The 22524-nt window shown below is 34.8% G+C and overlaps 1 long non-coding RNA gene across 1 annotated transcript in view; it reads right to left on the bottom strand.

The window, feature by feature from the left end:
- Positions 1–19143, bottom strand: part of LOC140684758 (uncharacterized) — a 47941-nt gene extending 28798 nt beyond the window's left edge. Inside the window, exon 1 of the long non-coding RNA XR_012057507.1 lies at positions 18921–19143. This is a non-coding gene — a long non-coding RNA (uncharacterized lncRNA). The remainder of the gene's footprint in view (positions 1–18920) is intronic.
- Positions 19144–22524: the final 3381 nt, after the last annotated feature.

The raw sequence follows: 22524 nt of genomic DNA on the forward strand, positions 1-22524 counted from the left end.
TTTTCTTTAGGTGAACTTTGGTCTCCTTTACTTCAATTTAAGAGCACCACTTCTTTTCCTATCTCAAATCCTATGAGATGGGTTTGACCTACAAGTGTAACAAATCATTTGAAAAAGCCTCACACTTCTAGGAAGCAACAGAAAGCACAGATTGAAAAAAAAAGAGCCAAACCACTTCTATATTCATAACACTGTAAAAAGTAAAGTTTAGACCTCCTACCGAATGTAATTTACAATCTTGGTTACCTACATTAATGAACTTAAATTGAAACAGGTTCAGAGAAATGTCAAAATAATTACAGTAATGAAAAACCAAGCTTATGAAAAGAGGTTAAAGGACTTGACTTATATATAAGGAGTCATTTAATTTTGTTAAGCTAAATATTTGGAGCTTTGGAAGATGTAAAAAAGAGCTAATTAAATTGGGAAATAATGCTGGTGAAAAGCAAACAGCTACAAATGAATTATGAGGATAATTCCAGACAGAATGAGAAAAAACATTTACAGTCATGAAATTTTCAGATAAGCCTATATACAGGGCTGTGGGGACAATGAATTTAATTGCTCTAAGATAGTATTTGATAAAATATTATCTGTGTTGCATCAAAAGACAGGTAGGTTTCTGTTCAATATTAGGAAGAAATTCTTCATTATGAGGTTGGTGAGGCACTGGAACAGGTTACCCAGACAGGTTGCAGATGCCCCACCTCTGGAAGTGTTCAGGTCTAGGCTGGATAGGGTTTTGGACAACCTAGTCTGTCCTTTCTAACCTATAATATCCTCTGATTTTTTTTGCAGATTTATTTCTGGGGTACCCATTTTGCCTTAATGACCATGCTGACACCACACTGATCCTCCAAGGTTTCCCTATTTCTTTGCAATACCTCTTGTAGATAAATTGCCCCAAAGATGAAGTCAAGTCAAGAAAAATCCTTCCCTCCCCCAGGAAGAACTAGAATGCTTCTTGAAGTTATTGAGATCTTATCCAGCAGTCAGCTGGAAACTTCAGGGGTTTTTGGCATGCTATGTGGCTGGCAGCCTTTTAGGGACTGGGCAGAGGCTGACCAGGGCTCTGGGAGTGGGCTGTGGGGCAGTGTGTGCACTGTCCCACCTGCACAGACCTCACCCGGCCCCCACACATGTACTCCCACCCAGCTGTTCTGAGCCAGTCAGTCATTCCTCTGACCACCTACAGGCGTGTATGTGACAGTCTCCAATACTGAAATTGCCTGATATAAAGAAATAAAATGGATAGTTAATATATAATGACTTCATTCAAAATATATGAATTCTAGTGGTTAATCAGAGAAAAAAATCATAAATATGTTTGTCTGTTTCAAGGGCTAAATACAAATGAAAGGAACTAAACTTCTAGCAGTTAATTTTCAATATCTGCAGTATTACTTAGCTAGTCCACTCTCTTAATGGATACTTTTTTAACAACACACAACGTCTAATGATAGGTGAGACATGTTAAAAAAACAAAAAAGAATTCAGACTTTTGTAAGAGATTGAAAAATTAATATTTGAAATATCTATTTTGAGAATATACCTGCCTAGTGAGATTTAGTACACTGAAAGGGGGTAGATTTGTTTGTTTGTTTATTTTTTAAAAACCCTAGTTGAGAAAAAAACTGAATTATTCTTTCAAGAATCATAGAAACTTTAATATGCAAGTGCTTAGAAATTAGCATTTTGGACTTTATAATCACAGTTTTTTACTGTGATCAAATTTGTAATATTTTGTTATTATTTGTTTAGAAATATGAACACCTAGTTGCTTAATTTTAGAGGCATAAATTTTAATGGCTAAGCAGAAAACATAATGGATTTAGGTCTACCGCTTAACTAGAAAACAGCTCACAACATTATGTCACATATAGCCCATGTTATCTCAAAATACACCATCAGAAATTGGTATTTTATCACTGTAATCTGATTTCACTAAGAACTGCAAATAACATCGTGTAGGCCTGAATCTTCACTGATGACCTGATAAAATGGATACTACCTACCAGTTCTCTCAATTGGCTTTAGTTAGTTGTGAATGAGACTGAAATCGTCCAGGATTTTAATTTTTTTCCCCATCGGAAATTGTTTCTCATGCCCTGTGAACTAACACACTGAATTTTTTTTTACTCTGTAATCAGATTAAATACTTTTGAGATCTGGTATTAATGCTGGGTCTTTTGTATTTGATAAAAAGCACCATTAAATTCTCAGAATGACTCTGAGACAGTCTTTTAAAACTTCTACACATCTGAAGTAATTCTGTAGCCTCCAATATCATCTTTTGTCTTCTATGTTAGTATAAGAAATCTGCATACAGATCTATGTCCTCATCATGCCCTTGGCACTACTTACTCACATTCAGAAAGAAATGTTCAATTCTACCAGTGCATATATTAACGTAGGTCTCTACTGTCTCTTTTTAGATCGTAGTAGTGCATTTAATTCTTTTTTATTCACTGTGCAGGATGCCAGCATGTTCACTTCTTCTACAAGACTTTTTGTCCTGTAATTCATTGCAATGATTTAAATAATTCAAAGCCTGAAGAAATAGATTCATAGCTCTTGCAGCACTATCCAAGGAGCCTTATAGTCCCTACTCACTTCCTACCCACAAATCACATAGTAAGTGTAATGAATTAAATATTTAAATTACACCAGCCTCCACATCCTCTTTTCATTCACAAATAAAGAGCATTTGAACTTTGGTGAGAAGGATGCATATGAAATACAGGAACTAAACATATTTTACTTTATTTTTCATTGTTCTTTAAAAAAAGTTTACTTTCATAGCAAAATAATTTTCTTCAACAGACAATATCTGTGATCTTGAGATATGTCCATTAGTATCATATTTTCCAAAGCATTAACTCGTAGCAGTCACCAAGGAGTTCTTTTACTAGCACAAGGGGTCAGGGAAGTGTGAGACAAGAGCTAAACAGAGCAGGGGAAAAAGAAAACCAATGACATTTACTTTAGAAAGTCACAGAAGCCAAAAGGTATGTGACTACAAATAGCAGATTTTTCTTATTCAGAAATCATGAAATCATAGAATGGCTGGAAGGGGCATTAAACATAATTTATTTACAACCCTCCTGCCATTGACAGAGATGCCAAATACTAGTACTAAAATAGGGTTTTCTTCTGCTGCAAAATAAACCTGACTCCTAATGAAGGACCATTTTTCTGTACCAGTCCGAGAAAACTCATTTCTATCAGAGGTTAATTTTTGTAACTGATTTGATTTAGTTTAGTCAGAGGTTTATAACAATGCAATAAATTACTAGAACATGACTGCAAACAGTGTGATTATAGACAAATTACAATAAAACCAAACAGAAATAAATTACTCTCCTAAATATAAAGAGATAACACATTTCATATATTAACATATTAGTATGATATCCTTTAATATGAAGGGAAGATGTAATAGTTGATGACCTCTTGGACACAGATGACTGAATCTTAAAGAGATAAAAAAATAAATAACACAGCTTTCAGTGTGCCAATAAGAATTATATGTCAAAGTAAGCTTAACTGGACAATATATCTATAAGAGTTACTAGAAGAATAAGCACCTAATAAAAGAGACCACTTACATGAAAGTGATATTCCACTCTCAGCAGGGTAGATTCAGAGGACAGATTATTAGGCATTATGAAAAATTAATTCCTAATCATTAATCTTTCCAGCAAGGCACATTGTGTATTTTCTATTTAGAGGAAGCAAGAAAAGCATATCTACCTTTAAACAGAGCTCTTTTTAGGGTAGCACAGGAAAAGAAAACTAGCCAAAAAGTATCTAATTTAAACAAAAAATAAACTAATAAAAAATAAACAACATGTAAAAAGCAGGACCTGGACTTACAGAATTATAAAAGTTCTTCCTCCATGAAAACTTGTAGGTCTTTCAGGATACATTATGGTCCCAGATGTTAAAATTTAACCAAGAATCTCTGGAGACAAAAAACCAAATATACTTTTCCCTACATCTCTCCTGTTTCGGAATCTCATTACCAGTGTTTACAGAAATGTTTGTGCTGTAAATATTATAGGTGCTACTCTAGGAAAAAACCTTTGATTGCAGAAAAGTTTTTTCAGTGATGAAAAAGCTTTGATACCTACAAACAGTATAAAAGTATAAAAGAAAATTAGTAATTTTCTTATGTGTCTGACTTGTTTGTTGATATTAGCCTTACTGTTTCATACAGTTTTAATGTTCTTTCAATAAAAATCTCCCCAAAGCCTCTGCCTCACATTTATATCTGTGATTAGTTTCTTTGAATAAAGTCATCTGTTAGCAAAATTGGGAACATAAATTCAGGTACTGAAAAAATTAAGTTCTTGCATGTTCATATCGAGCTCAGTTTCTGCTGAACATCATAATCGCTCAAAGTTATATTATGGTCTGTGAGAGAACCAAACATGGGCCCCTCCAGAAGCAATGTGACTTCTACTGTACAGAATGACCCATTTGCATCGCACCTCTGGAAAGCCTTTAGCTTAACAGAAGCAAAAAGATAGAAAATGAATTCTGATTCGCTTTGTGGCAAATTAGTATGTTAGAAAGACATTATATGTCTTAAAAATAGAAGTTTTTTCAGAGTGGATATGGGGTAAGAGTTGTGTACACAGTCAAGTTTGTGTATTGAATGTATGTCAGAAAACTGGAATTCAGAAAACTGACCATAACACATATACATGCGCAATTTTTTTTCAGTAACAACACTGGAAACATTGTAGCAATGATTAGTGGATTTCAAGGGACAGAAAAGGATTTTTTAACTGCTATCAACATAATGAGTTTGACTTTTAACACAAAAGGCAGGAGTTTTTTATCACTCTTGTTCTACTATGCACTGACATGGAAGGTGCCCTCTAGAGCCTGGGCAAAGTTCAGTGACCTCTTTATATTGTTTATGTGTCCTGGGGTATATGTTTTTCCATAGACAGTCAGACAAAAATTAATTTTTTAATAATACATGCAGATATTAAGGATACTTTCAATCTAAGATATAGTAAACACGTGGAAAATTTTCAACATGCACAGTTGCTGTGACATTAGCTTTACCATGAAAGATTTCCTTGGTTCATTCCAGAACAGATTCTACTAAAATTCAATTCTACACTCTATTGCTAAATATTTGGTTTACAATATACACTATCAGGTTAAAAGGTGCACTCAGAAGTCACTACTACTCTGCCACCCACAAAATTTCATATTAACTTGTTCAAGAAAACACTTGAATTAAAACTGTAATTCACATAGACAAAAGTATTTAAATAAGCTAGAGAACCAGTGAGTAGGTTGAATTCTTGAGATTTTCTAAGAAAATTAGTTAGGCTGTGACCCAGGTGACACCAACATCCAGTCCCATTTTGTCCTTTCCTATACTGCCATATCACAATTTCATGACTTTAGCTTCATATTCAAAGTGCTTATTACAAAACCGACAGAGTGCTAATCAAGCTTAACTATCCAGTGGTGGTCTGAAAGTGTTAACATTGCCTCCCTCTGAGTAGCAATGCATGAACATTGGTTGTACTGGATCCTCCCTTGGATAAAGACCAGTAGACTTCTATGGTAAGAAAAATGGCAGGGTTAGGTGGAAAAGACTAAGACCATCTTATATATACTTTACTAGAAAGCAATACTAATTGAGAAGTCATAAAGAATTAATCATGTTTGATTTCCATAGTAAGCTACATTTTGGATCTTGTGATTTATTAAGAGGAAATATTAACAGTATGTGAAGTTATTTCACTGATTAAATTCTACTTGAGATGGATAGTATTCTGATTACTGTAGGAAAGAAAGGAAATATTTTCTATAAAAGATCTACATCTTCTTTCAGTTCACTTTTCAGTTTGTGCTATTTGTCAAATCCCTCCAGACAACAGATATATTAGATCATGGATGAGAATAGCTCCTAATCAAGAGAGCTGAAGTTCAACACAATGCAAATGCATACAATAGCAAAAGGTGTCTATAAGCAGTCATTATGGGTAAGCCAGCAGAGATATAAATAGAATAATATGAAAAGTTATTTTCTCATCCAGAAGTAGATACCTTATTTTATCAGATAAGTGGTTTTCTAGGTACTCATTATAACTCGACTACAAGCTGAGGTTACTGGGCTTAACAGAGCCTACAGCATGTATTTAGTTATAAGAGATACTTACACACTACTAGCAGATATGAAATATGTGTGAAACCTGTATACTTCTGAAAGCAGTTATGAGGTGAAGCTGGGAGAGCTTGCACTGTCTAAACTGGCACTGAGGATCATCAGTGACCTCCACTGACTTTGATAAGAGGTAAAGACACTAGAAGGACCTGTAGAAATCTGTGCTGCAGACACATGAATTGAGGTGATTGAATCTGGGTCTAAGTCTGATCCAAAATATAACTTCACCCTGAGACTTTTCCTGAAAACCCACTCTTCTACTCCCATTGCCACTCCTGTGACTGAAACAGGCTTGTTTGGGAAACTGACCCAGATTTTTATCCTGCTTTCTTTGTCCTCCTTTTTTTTTACTGGGATAGTTTGGGGTAACACTGCATGGTCAGAAGTCAGATGAGAGGACAGGACCATGGAAGCTGTGAATTTATGAGCAGTCAGTACAGCTGAGTTGGTTCAGTTTTTCACTGTAGTTAAAGGAAGGCTGTTAGACTAACTCAAACATGTTACAAAACTGCATCTGACCTCTTTCAGCTACACATAGCTTCTCTCAGATGTGCTTTTTGTGTTTCCTCATCTTTGGCTGTAGACTCCTCACTCCCAGGCAGGAGGTTTCCAAGATTTTTCCTGTCAATGAACAGAAAAATGGTTTAATAAGTGTGTGCCAATATGAATGTGCAGCTCGTTGTCCCCCTCTGGAAAACTAATATTTTTTTCCTGCAAGTACACAGTTCATGTGTCCTTTTTTCAAATTCCTCCCATTAGTTAAACACACATAGGCCCAATAGCAAACCTAATTTGAATTTAATTTGTAATGTTTTACAGACATAGTGCAAGGCCTATGTAGGCAAAAAATTAATACTGTTCTGCAAATCCTGAAGGAAAGTTGTTTAGCTCAAATATGGGCTTGCCCTATATTACTTCAATATTTTGTTTTTTTCATATTGACTGTTTTCCCATTCCACTAGCTATCATTCTCATTTTCCTTTACATTTTTTTCTCTTTTATTTAAAGAAATAAATACTTAGCTAAACTTAATTAAAATAAAATTTTAAATACTATAGGTATTGTAATGAGTGTATTTCCACTTTTCTGGAATTATTCTTATCTGCAAATATTTATCAAAATTTTATTGAAGCTCAATAACATGTTTAGAATTCCAGTTCTGCTTTCCAATATAAGTAGAACTCAAAATTTAACATCTTATGGGAATTGCTGCATGAATTTCGATTAACACTTATAGTATTTCTAGTAACACTTACAGTATTGTTTTACATTAGCTAAAATTCACAGCACCATTTTCATAATATCTAAATATTTTGCCAACATTATGATAAAATAATGCACTCTTGTACAAGGATCAGTGAAATTTTTTAGATGACATTTGTTCCCAAGAGATTTAGAGTTAACTACTACAATGAAATCACATTTTCCATAAGAAAGAACACATTTTTCAGAATTAAGATAACATGTTCTTGAATATATTCCTTGAATGGCAACCTTTCTAATTAGATCTATTATACCAGAGCTGAAGTTGGTAAGCCTGAGCACTAGCAAGAAGCAAAAGAATTTTAATGATATCAAAAATCCTAAATTGGCTAAGAACATAAACAAAAAGAGGTGAAAGATATTTTGGACATGTGAGAGACCTTATATACAACTGCAACTCTAGAAAACAAAACTCTTAAAGAAACCATCTAACTTCTGCATCACTACTTGTTTTAAGAAAAAAGAAAAAATGCCATATTTTGGTCTCTCAATTTTTTCTTAAACTGGAAGAATTCGTGTGTCTTACAAAGTTTTTTTTTCAATGTATATAGCAACAGCACCTTTTCCTTTCTTTGGGATTGTAGGCAGTATTGACCTGTAAGCAAAAATGCAACTGGAACTTTAGTACGAATGCTTTAACTTTCGATATTTAATTTGACATATACTAGTTTTCTTTGACTAAAAACAAATATCGTTATTTTCAGAGTAAAATTATGTTTATTGAGTTTTATATCCAAATTTTTCAAAGATGTGAAAGAGCAGGAAAAATCTAATTCATAGGTAATGCAATTTATAAATTATTAGTTTATTATTTGTTTCACATTTGTTAGTCATCATCTCCTCATAATCTCCACATATGCCCAATCTTCCTCAGAAACATTTATGGCACATTGAAGAAAAAGTCACAGTAGGAAATCTGTTGTATGATGAAAAGTTATATTTGAAACCTGGCTGCACAATGAACTATAGTGCGGGGTGTTGTAATGGTAGTAAAGAATAATTAATTTTTTAGGTAACAATACTGGTTATAGCTGAGAAACCTTCTCATTACATTTCTTTTTCAGGTGCTTATAACTTTGTGGAAAGAAAGCTCTTTGGCCTAAGCCTGTACTTGGTTCCTGTTCTTTTTCAGTTCTTTCATTTTATTGATAATCATTTACTATTAACAGTACATTGAACCATCAGTACATTACATATGTTCACAGTGCTTTTGATTTCCTTCTCTAGTTTTCTAGTTTTTACTAGATTTCTGGAGTTACACATTTTTGGCAGCACTGAGTACCACATACAAAAATGCAATAAGAAAATACAATAAGCACTGCATACGAAAATGCAATACGTGTGTCACTGTGTCAGCTAACTCACCAATTCACTCTGTCTCATCCTTGCTACTTGTATGTTCACTTAGTACCCCTAGTTAGTCACTAGGGGTCCTATTACCACTTATTAGTCACTCTTAGCAAACAGTTGCTCAGACATAAGCTTCTAGATCCACCTTATTAATCTGATTTGGCCTGGCCTCTACCTGCTGCTCCAGATGGGCATAAGTCTCTATAAATCCTATGTAATATGAGCTATGCAGATGTCTCAACCTGCCTTCATATGGTGTTCTGGTTCACGTACTCCACATCTAATCAGCCAAATAACTTCCAGGGTGAACAAGCCCCACTCTCCCAGCTTCTCAGCCTTTCCTCAAGAGGCAAGAGCTCCAGCCCTTGATGGCCATCCTCTGAGCTCACTTCAGTTTATAGATGTCTTTCCTGTATTGGGAAGGGCAAAATTGGGTTCATTATTCTGCATATTTTCTCTGTTTGTTAGAGAAGAATAATCACTTCCTGCAAATACCAGTGATATTTCTAACACAGTGTGCCATTAGACTTTATTCCGGGGAGGAGGCAGGGCTCACTTATGTTCAGTTTGCTGTTCATTGGGATACCCAGGTATTTTTCAGTAAGCTTGCTCCTATGTTAGTCAGATTAACTCTAATAATTCACCTAGTTAGACCATAGCATGGTTTAAATCCAAAGTTGCTTTCAAAGATCGTGCTAACATCAAGGTAGATTATATTCAGAGACTGAAATGTTAAGAGTTAATGATTCAAACAATTGGCCATTGGCAAAAGCATCACAGTGCTTTGCTGAGGTTTGCACCCCCCGGCTGAAGGAGAGGAAGAGAGCAGGGTGTGTAGTGGTGAAAGCTCTGACCTGCATAAGAGCAGCCCAAGTGCTGATGGCATGAACCAGAGGATGACCATGCCAAACCAACCTGTTTAGCAAGGAGCTGGGGTTTAAGCCAGATAAGGTGATAAGAAGCAGCAGATAAGCTGATATGAAGCAGATCCTGCTAGGTGCAATAATGCTTTTTTTTGTCATGCCAATGTCCTTCCTTACACAACTGCCTCAGGTGTGAAACTGCTCCCGGACACCCAGGGGAATTTTTGGGATATTTGCCTGTAGTCCTGAAGGTGTTCATCACTTCTGATGAGGGGTACCTGGCTCATGTTGTCACAGTTGTCATGTCTTAGAAGGTGTCACAAAACATCAAAGTACCCCCAGACCCATTTCTGGGGCCTTTCCCCAGAGCAAATGGTTCACAGTGCTGCAACAGTGTACAACTCTCCCACCTGAACCTGACAATTAACACACCTGACTAACCCATTGGACTTTCTATTTTGTGGGAAGATCCCAAAGGATCAAGACAGAAACTATCACTTTGACAAACAGGCCTGATTGCAAGTTTCTTCACTGGATTCACAGGTGGTGATATTTTTCTACTCTTATTCTTCCTTACACTTTCTTTCTTCATAAATTTTCTAAAGTGTTATGTTTACATCTTATATTGCTATATTTCTATAAATAAATAAACCAGGTACATATCTCCTTTCTGTTCCAACCAAATTGTTTTGAAATAAACCTGCCATGTATATATTTATAAATATCAGCCATTTAGGGTAATTTCACTCTAATCCCGTCAAAGGATTCTATCATTAAAAAGAACTTCAGTTATCCTGCCTTCAGGGGTGGGTCATAACACTACTCTCCCCTCACACAAACACCTCAGGGTTCTGTTTAAGGGCTCTACCTTAAACTGTGTGTGCAACGAGTTGTATCTTTACAGAAGCAATGATGGCCAGTTTGAAAATGAGACATTGTTCCACAGTGGTTATTAAAAATATCATTATAATTTCTCTTCTTCAAAATTGTTCAGTGCATTTATTTATATATCTGAGCTCTAAATCAGATTTCAGAATATACATACTCAAAAGTAACCTTAATATAGCATCAGTTCTTCAGAATGCAAATTGCCTAACCCTAGAGGTTCAAAACTGAATTTTAAGCAGAGGGCCAAATTAATCTTTAATGTAATTTCACTCATGTCAGTATGCATAACATCAACTATTAATTTGACCTAATTTATTAGGAAGACTGTGGGCAGATTAGAAATGCTACTGAGTTTGCACTCTGTATAAAAATGCATTATTTATGATCATGAAGCTGAGTGATTTTTATTTGTGGCTAAAGTAATTTGGTTAAAAATCTACATTCTTGTCTTAAGAAAAAAAGAAAAAAGGAAAAATATTTAGTTTATAATGACCCCATGTTAGCAGAGCACTTAAAAATAGAGTTCAGGCTGAAGGCTTAAATATTTTTCTCTGTCAGGCCCAATGATTGTTTAAAATTTGGATTGTCTAACTCTTTTTTCTTTTTTATAATATTAGTATCAAGTCTCCATGTAAAGAAAGAGTGCTAATCCACAAGCAAAGAAGTAAGGCTAATCTAAAACAGGGAAATTAACCAAAATGCAAAGTCTATTCACTTATTATCGCATAAAGATGGGTAAATATTAATTATTAATCTGGAGACTACATGTATTCTACATGTATTTTTTTCATAAGAGGATTCTATGAAAAACAAGTTTCCCTAAAAAAAAAAAAAAAAAGAAAACTTAAAAAAAGGAATGAATAAATGAATAGAAGGTAAGATATTAGTTGCCTAACTCTGAGCAAACCCACAAATAGAAAAAAAACCCAAATAAATTCTGAAATATTTCAGAGAGTACTACAACAGTGACGTTCAATTTCAATTTATCTCCAAAGATATTGGCATGACTCTAGGCAAAAATCTTAAACATCACAGATAAATATAAAATATTTTTTGCCACATTACTGTAATCTTTTTCCTCATGCACAGGACTGTAACTTCCAATTCCTTTCCTTTCATTAGGGAAAAATAGATTATTGATGCACTTGTCCTGTACTGCTGAAGACTTCTGTGCCTCCATTTAGACTTTGTGTTTTGCTAAGGTAAGAAACCTATATATGAAAGTCTGAACTTTTCTCTAAATTCATTATTATTTAGAAATATTTTTTAATTATTTTTAGATTAGTCTTTCCATCCTTAGAACTCTTAATTGCAGTGATAGTGATTGTTTGTCGGCTGTGTTAAGTTTTGTATACTCAAGGATGGAGAAGCTGCCATAGCTTTGATACACTGTCTGCTTCTTCTGCAATTCACTGATAAATCTATGCACTCAGTTTTAGGCATTTTGTCTGGTACCAATGAAGCCCTTGACTTGCAATGTCCTATATAGTCTTCATAGCACCTTCTAGCTATTGGTGCTGTTGGGACTACATGGTATTTTTCTAGATTTTCTCATGTTTGCCACATGTTTGTAACACATTTACCTTCCTATACCCATTTTTCTTTCTGAGAATATCTTGAATTCACAGAGGACATAATAAATTGCCAGTCTTGTTTCAGAGACTAAATTTCTTAAAGCACAGTTTTCAGCAATTTCAGGACAAGCAGTTCTGCATTCATAGTGGACATTAGTCACCCGTGCAGCAGAATTTAGAGGATTTAATGCAGATGAATATCACAGCGTGACCTCTCCCATGTCATAAAGTTCACTCTGTAAGAAGAAAAAAAAAAAAGAAAAAAAATTTAAAAAAGGAAGAAAACACCCTATATTTTCTTCCAATTTCCATGGAGATTAAATTAAGTCACTTCCCTCTTGTATCTTTTCAAGTCACAACTCCTACATTCTCAAATGTAAACTGGCATTCACATTGCTTGTGGAATTAGATACACTCAAGGGAGAAAGCAATTTAAAGGAAGCAGCAGGTGTAATACATGACACTTTTGTATCTGACTCTGGACAGGAAAAGTTATTCAACATCCCTGAAGTGGTGAGACAGGAAGCAGCAGAAACAGATTAATTTTCTTTGTTCAGTATTTATTATGCTTTCAACCACCTTGAAATACAAACTGTAAACACTTTGATTAATGGTCTGAAAAGTTGTCTACTTTTATTGCTGCTTCAGAACAGAATCACTGTGATCTAAGATATATTGTAACTCCTTCTAGGACTTGTTCTTTCATGGCTCAACCCAAATACCTGAAGAAAAATACCTGAAGAAAAATATATTTGACTATTAATTAACCCAGTCTGTCTGTCTGTTGGAGCCTTATTTAATTTTCAAGTTAAAATCAGAAAGAGGATAGTATCTGTGTTCAGCAATAATATTGAACCTTGGACAGAAATGTAAGCTTAGAGCATCTTCACACAGCTGTGAACCAGTGAGTCAGGCCCTAACTTCAGTTGCATTTAAACCCTCAGACTGGGTCTTCCAGTTCTACTTTCAAAGCCCACTACTCCCTCTGGGACAGCAATGTGCCAGTGTAATGCTAAAACTCCTTGTAGTTTTAGGGTGGATTTACCTAAGGCTACTCCATTTCATCTTCCTTCTGCCTGGGGCCTTTATTCTCAGGCAGCTCTTCTTTTAATGCTGCTTGTCTTTTTTGCTTCTTGGTGGTAAAAATATAATGTCGATCCTGATTTGTCACTTCACAATCTTTCTAGTAACTACTAGAGCAGTGAAAAACTCAAAAGTCTCCATGGAGTTAAAAGACAGAAAATCCTTGAAAATTAGCAATAATGACCATATTTACCTAGGCAAAGGCAGGGAAACCTAACATTTTTCTGAATGGTAAGATAGCTTTTCTAACAATTCTTAACCACCACCATATCTGAATACAGATTGTTTTACACCTGAACCTCTGAATTCAGTATGACAATCTGTATCACAGAAATTAGTTCAAAAACAGCAGATGGCAAATGTCCACTCTTCAGCAACAATAAAATATTTTTTATTGATTAGCACTACACTGTTAGAAACATTCACAGGGACATTTCATGTTATGTCTGTCATCTTTCTGTTTTCCTCTAGGGTATCAGCTCTAAAAGAAAACAGTCAATATCAGTAGGTTTATTTTTAGTTTGTAAGTTTGTATTATGTTTTAGAAACAGAACAATCAAATTATTGCTACATCACTGATGTCTTATAAGTTTTCAGTTCTGAACTAGCTTAGACCTATATTTTGACATAAGATTAAATCAAGTCTGAGGCTTATACCCAGACAGAAACAAAAAAAGAACAAAACCACCCAAAACCCCCCAACCTAGTTAATTTCCTTTATTTAAGCAGTTTCATGCAATTGCTGTTATTAATATTTCAAAAAGATAATGATTGACAACCTATTTTGAACAGAGGGCTTTTACCCTTTATCCTGATTTCAGTGAAAAAATTATGTATGTGCAGCTCTGCTAATTTGGCTGATTTTTTAAAATGCTTCTTTAGCTGTACCCATTATTTTAAGAAGGAGAATTCTAGAGAGAACTCTTCAGAAGTAGGTTCTCATAATCTGTAGCTCTTCATACTAGAAGAAAATATATCTTGTAAAGTAATGCCAGGTAAGACTTTGTCCTTAAGAAATTAAAAGTCATGTCTCAGGAATTTAATGGGGGTCATATGCTGTTGAATATTCAAGTATGATGCATTTTGTTTGATTGTTAGTTTTAAATGTTTTTTTAAGTTGAAAAAAAAGATAATAATTTATAGCCATATGACTATATTTCAGATGTTGATATTGCTGTGAAATTTTGACAACCTTTCTATATTTACCCATAGGTCACATCCATTTCAATTCTCAGTCCTATTTGTAATATCCTTTCATGTCGCTGTACCACTTCATGTTCTTGGAAAGAGCTCCTTGATAAGAAGTTATAAATTATATGCATGCTATTGTGATGTTCATGTTTCCTTTAGCACACACATCAAAATGGTGATTCTTATATCAAGGTACATCATACCAAAATTCCCAGTCACAGAGAATGTACTATGATCTTGCTAACTTGTTCTTCTGATTAACTTTATTGTTAAGGGGGAGAAGGATCCTGTTTTGAAGATGCCAAGCTTTAGTACAGCATACCTTGGTTTATGTTTCAATTTCATCCATTAAAAGCTCCTGTCCCCACTCCCATCTATTTTTGCATCTAAAGATATCAAAATTATGATCCACAGATTACAGCATCTTGTCTCCTCTGAATACAAGCAACCTCTGGCTACAACAAATGATGTTCCCACACTGTTAAAATTTAATTCAGTTCAAGGACTGCAGCATGCTTTGGAGTTACAAACTTTGGTCACCATAGCAGGCAATATACCATCACACTTCTAGAATTCAGGTCCCAAGCATGTGTCACTTCCCATTGCTTCTCTAATTGATGTGCTACCATAAATTAAGATGTCTGCATGACATCTCAAGGGTAACCTCTCTGTAGTGTGTCGAAATACTGTGTTCTCCTATGCAAAGTATTTAACTCCTGCTTGACAGATTGTCTTGCTGACTAACTACTGAAACTGTAAACTTTGTGACCACTCACAAACCCTGGAGTTGTAAATTTAGTCTATCTTTGCTAATGTGCCTGGGAAAAGTAACATGTTCTTAAAGCATCTTATTCTGATGAGAAGATGTGGTCTTACACATAAATTACCAAAAAACTTTCCTTACAGAATGTGTAAAAGAAAGAAAATGATTATTCACTACTTAAACATCCTGTGGTAGTAGTCCCTGGATAACAATTTATGGTCTTAAATTTAAAATTTATATCAATATACAACATTATTGAACGTGCAATGCTGCATTTCTTCTTTGTTGTTGAAATTTTAAAAAATGTCCCTGTCACAAAGAAAAGAGAAAAAAAGCAAAAAGAAACAGCATATTCATAGTGCACCATTGGAATAAAAAATGGAATCCTTTTCATTTCAATGTCATTTAAATTGTCATTAAACATCTTTTAAAGCATACATCAGAGACAATAGAATGCTTAAAATGGATTTATATTTTTTTAGTAAAGGTGAATACTAAAATTAAGCAAAAGGTAAATAACCTTTGATGAACATTCTTTTTGTTACCAGTATCAAGGATATACCCAAAGCTTACAAATACGAACTTATATTTCATAGCAGGTTTTTCCCTTTTATTGTAGATCAGTATGGACATTAAGAAAACAACAGCCTTCAAAATATCCATTGTCTCCATTGTTTTGGAACATTGGGTTGAAAGTTAGTCTTTGAAATCAATGACAGTGGACTAAAAAGGATGTAAATACTCCAAAGCTCCCAATAACAGATGCTGGAAAAATAAAAACTCTGGCAACTTGGCATTGATATTGAGCAAAATCAGAGGACGGAAGATAAGGTACATATACCTCTGTTGAAGTAAACATGAAAAACACTATTTCTGTCAGTGCCACAATGTTGTGGAGAAACAACTTTGCCAAATATACTTGACATTCTTATTTAAGATTATAGATTTGATTGACAATGATATTTCTCATCTAAGGCTTATTATCGTTCATACGTGTAAGGCATTTTTTTTGCGAGTAAGTTAGATATGCTATTAAAGAGATCATACTAGATCATCAGGAAGGTGTTAAAAATGTTTTACAGCCTTGAAAGAAAGCGTGCTAATTTAATATCACTACTGCCATCGTATTTACATTTTTAATTTTTTTTTACCTTTTCAGTTAGTTGATAAAACGTTCCTTGCTTTGCCTGGCACTTTTCTTAACCCATCACTGTCTCTGCTCAACATTTCATAACCTTGCATTCTTGCAATAATGAATTTATGCTTTCAGCTCTTCACAGATTTATAAAACTTAAAAATTATATAGAAATTTCAATATGAAGTTTCAATTCACACAATTTCTAACTGTATAATACCATAAATTTGCCTAGGAATTTTTTTTTGTCTAGATTCTTTATTTGATGCCATTTCATTCCTCCAAACAATATAGTAATTACCACAAACAAAAATGAAGATTATGCATACCATAGAAAAAGTGGGTTTGGGAGTGAAAAACAGAACAAAAAATTTATTTCAATAACACTTATTTCTCATTTTAGGAAATGCGGCAGTTTTTCAGTGTTGTGTATGATAAATGTTAGGCATCTCAAGTCTATACAGAGGAAAAAACAATGAAGGCAAAATAAATCAAGATCTAGTTCAGCATAGGAGCTCCAATATTGAATTAGTTTAATCTGAGAATGGATAACCTTTAGTAGCTTGGAATAACTGTGATAAAGTATTATAGGTATTATTTTGCAAAATATACAAATAAAGAACCATGTTATCTACTCATTCTGAACTTCTAGTATGCACTAGATAATATCTATGAAACTGAAATTATCAGTAGGAACTTGTATTATTGCACAAAACATTCCAGAAAGTCATAATACTAGCATTTTTTTGGAAGTAGCTTCCAAAAGTGTCAAAAGCCTTGCTGAAGTGCAGGTAAAAAATATCCACTGCCCTCCCCTCATCCATCCAGGTAGTTTTTATACCACATAAGGCTATGATGTTGGTCAAGCACAATTTACTTTTGTTGAATCCATGCTGACCACTCCTTTTGTCATCATGTCATACATTAAAAGCTGAGGATGGTACGGTCTGAATGAATCCTAACAATGACAAAAACTTAAATTATAAGGTAACATCTGTTGGGTCTCAACGTTCCATGACAGAACTCTGATGTCCCTGAATGACTTTCTGAGTGGTAAGCACAGTATTAACAGAAGATGTTGGGAATGAAAGACCTTGTGCCAAAGTATTTAAGCTTGTGCAATGTACTCTACACTTATAATTGCTTAGAAAATAAATAGTATACATATTCTTTTATGCTTTTTCAATCACTAATAGATTGAATCTACTGAAAGACAATTATGTCTCCACTATCTGGATGAGCCTGAACCTGGAAATAGATCTACATTGAGACATTGAATTCAAATATTCAACCTCAGAGATAAATAGAAAATGAACTGATACAAATTCTATGGTTCTTTTCTAACCTTTCTTCATACAAAAACATTCTGAAACAAACTGAATTATTTCATGAAAATCTCTCATCTAAGAACATTGCCAGTTTTTCTTTGGGTTTTAAGATCATACTTGTATTTCTTGGATACACCTCTAATTGCAGGTTTAAATGTTTAAAAAGAAAACATAATTTTAAGCTTTTACGGAAACCTTTAACCTTGCTTATGTAAAGCTTCTAGTTTCTTGTCTTTCTCTTAAGGAAAAAAAATTATTAGATTATTAGTCCTTGATGTATTCCAACTCTAAATGTGCTGCAGCATGCTGTACTGCACAAAGTGTGATAAGACTAACCTTTTGCATTAATCCATAACATTTTCTAATAGGGTAACATGCAAAATGTTCTATTTGCTAGAGTCTTCACACCAGAATCACCCTGGAATCAGGAAATCTGATGCTGCACAACTTTAGCAGTAGACTACATTAGAAAAACCCACTCTTTTTGCTTAGCAACCATTTGAGAAAGTATATATATATATATATATATATATATTAACATTATATACAGCAAAAGCTCTTTCAAGCCAACATTGTTGAAATACATAAAATGATATTAAAATAGACATTGGAGATTATACAATATAATTGATTATAAAATATAATTTTGAATTTTTTACTTCTAGGTGAAACTCATATATATTAGCTAAAAAATAATCTCTTATTTTTTCCTATAGTCACAAGTCAGTAAAATTATTAAGTCTTCTGGAACAAAACTAGCTTGACACTATTTAACAGTGAAAGTCCCAACAAATGTCCTAATCCACAAATGCCCACTGAAGTTTAGTACTGCAACTTTGAGATGCCTTCCAGTAGTGGAATCTCAAACTCAAGTTTAGCTCAGTGGAAGAGCTGGGAAACTTGAGCTTCATGTACTCACAGAGGCATGCAGGTGTATGACATGGTGTAGGAATGGGACACCCCAGTTTAGTGCTCCTACTGAGACTCTCCAAACCACAAGTCACTTGGTCACTCCCTCTCCCCCTGCAGAGGGCAGGACAGAAGAACTGGAAGTGCAAAAGCTGAAGATCACAGGTTGAGATAAGAACAATTTATTTGAAACAACGCTTAGATAAGAAAATGAACAGTAACAGCAACAATATTAGTAAAATATGTACACGGGAGAGGCGAGTGATTGCCAAATGCTCACCACAGAGCCTGACCTGATTGACTGCAGCCATGCCACCCCCATCCCTCCCTCCAGCTTGGAACTGGCATTATCCCACCACTCCCTCTGCCAGGCTTACTCAAACAGAAGGAACCCCTGTTCTCTGGAAGACACTCCTTTTCTCCTATTCCTGGAACTATGTGAGGTGGTATAGAATAACCTTCAGGTCCTAGCCACGCCCTCTCCTTGCTGCTGCAGAAATTAACTCTCTCCTGGCCAGACCCACGCGAGTATATAATGTCTGTCAGTGCTGTCCAGCCCGGCTGCTCTAGCTCAGAAAACATTGACAGGATGTGAGGGGGGTGACATGACCTAACTACCAACTGGTCCTCTATGTTCCTGAACCTCCAGCAAGGTGTTGGTACAACACTGACCAGTTTGCAGGTGCAACACAAGTCTGTGAACACTAGGTGGTCAACAAACCTAAATATAGGAACCATTTTTTGAAGCTACCTGGCTGACTGGGGGCTGCCTTCAGCAGAAAATGGCAAGGGCTTAAGCCTCATCCTTGCATTGGAACACAGATAATAAATCCAAGTTTATCACAAACATTTCTGCTATACAATATTAAATTGATAATGGTAAAACCTAGTTTTCAATTAGCTTGATGAAAATTGTAATCATCCTGCCAAAGTGATTAATTATGTCATACTTCATTTTTGTTTATTATAGTCCATAATAATTTTAAAAAGCAGATTTATGTAATCTTTTCTGTCAGTAATGAATTGGGGACAGACTCAGGGAGAGCACCCAAGAGAATCAGCAGTTCCACCTGAGAGACTAGGCATTACTTTTTATTCAGCTCTCTAGTTCTCACATTTATCAACCAGCAGAGCTGTCAGCCATTAAAATTTGCATTTCCAGTGTTAGCTAACAAAGCATATGGAAGAAAAACAGGGAGCACAAAAGATCAGATTTCAAAATGTATTCTACTGTGGCATGGGTTTCATTTTGTGTTAAGTACTATCCTATCTTGCTAACATTTGAATGTGGGTTTCTTGAATTAGATGTATGGGTCATACACTTAACACTAGAGGGTCCCCAGGTCCCCCACGACATACCATCTGTGGAATAGCAAAGGAAGAAATTACACAATAAGTAGTAGAGTCTAAGCAAATATATCAAAAACTTGACAGCTTCTTTGGTTCACTTTGATAAACTAGAGATGCTTCCAGAAAGAATTTCCATTATATGGGAGTGTTTTGGTTTGTTTGTTTGTTTGTTTGTTTGTTTTTAAAGGATTGTTGAAATCTTAGAGTGTAGTAAAGTTGAAGTTGTTATCATTTTAATGGTCTCATGGATTTGTGTGAGATTTTAATTGCTTTTTTTCTAATTACATTAAGAAAATGTCATGATTACATATGTCATCCACTGTTCCACAGGATCTTCTTTTCCTTTTTTTTTGTGAAGCATAACAGTTGTCAAGCAAAGGCAAATGAATGGCAACATTAATATTCTTGACATGCTGCAATATTGTGATGATGAATGCCACAAAATAGACTGTAAGTAAAAAAATTAATGAAGCAGTAACATAAATGGAGGTCATGGGTGTTCTTTCCCCCTCCTTCACTGTTATTAGTGAAGCACTTAAGCATGTCCTTAGCTTTAGGTATGTGAGTAGTCCCACCAGTTAATAGTACTATTCACATGTTTAAAATTAAACATTTGCATAAGTGCCTTGCAGACTTGAAGGTTCTAAGTGAAATGATTTACCAAAACTGAACTCATCTTGATTTTGAGAACAAGAGCACTGACGTGAAAATAAGTTTCCAAGCTCTATGTTATCAGCCACTCTGACCTGCCAATTAGAAAACCACAGATGACAGGTCGAATAATCAGCCAGAGGTCACACTGGAAGTCTTTTACTATAATCACAAAATGGCTTTTTTTTTCTTTTTCAGTAGACACTAACTCAAACAAAAAGTTTTCTTGACAAGGACAAGTACTGAGAAAGCAGGAACCATAGAACTGCAGGCTTTTTACTTTGGTGGCAAGTAGCTGTCACTTTGTATAGGACAAGATTCGAAATGCTATGCTCCAGAGGGCAGCCCCAGAGACAGATTCCTGCCTTTTTTAAGCCTCACTGAACATTCTCTAGACCCCCTTGAAATCAACAACTTCATTAAGACTTTGTTTTCATGGTAGCTTTTCGTTATTATGGTAATATTTATTGCCATAATATTAACTAGCAAATATACATACCTTCTAGGGGACTGCAGACAAGACATATGTATTGCTTACCTGAGTAACTGAGCATTTCACTTAAAAATGAGAGGTCCAAAGAAATTAGAGTCCAACTAGCAAAGATGGAGACAGTGCCAAATTCCTCCCACATGGCTCTTCTGATATCTTTCATTTTCTGAGTTGTCTCAGTTCTTGAAAACTGACTGAAGTAAGAACTCATCTTTTTTGGGTGATATTTCAGAAAGATATTTTTCAATTCAAAACATAAAAAATGTATTTGTTCTGACAGAATCTAAATGCCTACACATTGTATACATGCTCTATAAAATTCCTTAATGAAAGTGTTAACCTTTCAATATACATATAATTTTTGAGCACTGTAACAAATATTTATGAATTTTAAACAATTACCATTAGACCAAGGGTTAAGGATCTCAAGAAAGACTATTACACTACTAGCTACAAACTAGTTGTTTTCATTGTTGCAATACACTGAATTTTCAAAAGGGTGTAAAGTGTTCCTCCTCCAAGGATCATAGTCCTGCTTGTGCTTACTCTGTTGCACTCCTTTAGGCAAAACAGGCTTTTGGAAAATAGCAAGATGGTCTTTGCAGATTTGGTGAGCCTTTGGGCTAGTTTACTGTAAAAACATGAAGGCATTGGTTGTCAGACCTTTAATGGGTGATTAATTGCATAGCTTTTACACCTGCAGTTGCTGTTCACAGCCTAAGTCAATAGTTCACTAGGAAACCTTATAAATATAATTTGGCACCTAAGATATTCTTAATATGAGCATTTTAAAAGCTAATCTGAATTGATTCATTTAAGAAAGTTACCTCAAGAAAAAACATATGTGTGGAAACAAGTATTTTTAACTATATCATTTTTCTGTTTATCCAATTAGAATACTTTGTAGCTCTGGAAAAAAAAGTATTACTTGACTTTCAGATTTTACCTAATTTGTAAGAGGATTTTTTTCATGAGAGGCTGTTTTATTGAAGGTCAGAATGAGGCTCTTTAACTTTTCATGCTCATCTTTAATAATTTTAAGTTGAAAATTCTTTCTCTTCTTATTTTATAAAAGCATCTTATCCAATATGGCTTGATATCCCATGCCTCACATCCTACCCTGAGTCCTATTTATATATAGAACACAGTTCAGCTTCAGATTTCATCATAGGACCACTATCATGGGCTCCAAGAAAAAGATGAAATTCACACATTCAGCGAACAGCTGGCAGCTGATGTTTTTAAGTTGGTGATGCTTGAACTTCTCTTCTTCAGAACATCTCTGTGAATTAGTTCAATTTTATACTACACTGAAAGCCAAAAAAGATGTTAAAGAGAAGCATATTCACTAGGACAGACTTAAGTCATCAAAGCCCATTGAGGGATCTGACTTGAAGCAGCCGAGGTACCAGGTTCTGATTTTGACATTACTGCTGTAGTAATTCCAGAGCTGCAAGTCTTGTGGACCAGTAGTAAACAATGATATATTA

Source organism: Taeniopygia guttata, chromosome 1, assembly GCF_048771995.1.
Source record: "Taeniopygia guttata chromosome 1, bTaeGut7.mat, whole genome shotgun sequence".
In the NCBI taxonomy this organism is placed as follows: Eukaryota; Metazoa; Chordata; class Aves; order Passeriformes; family Estrildidae; genus Taeniopygia; species Taeniopygia guttata.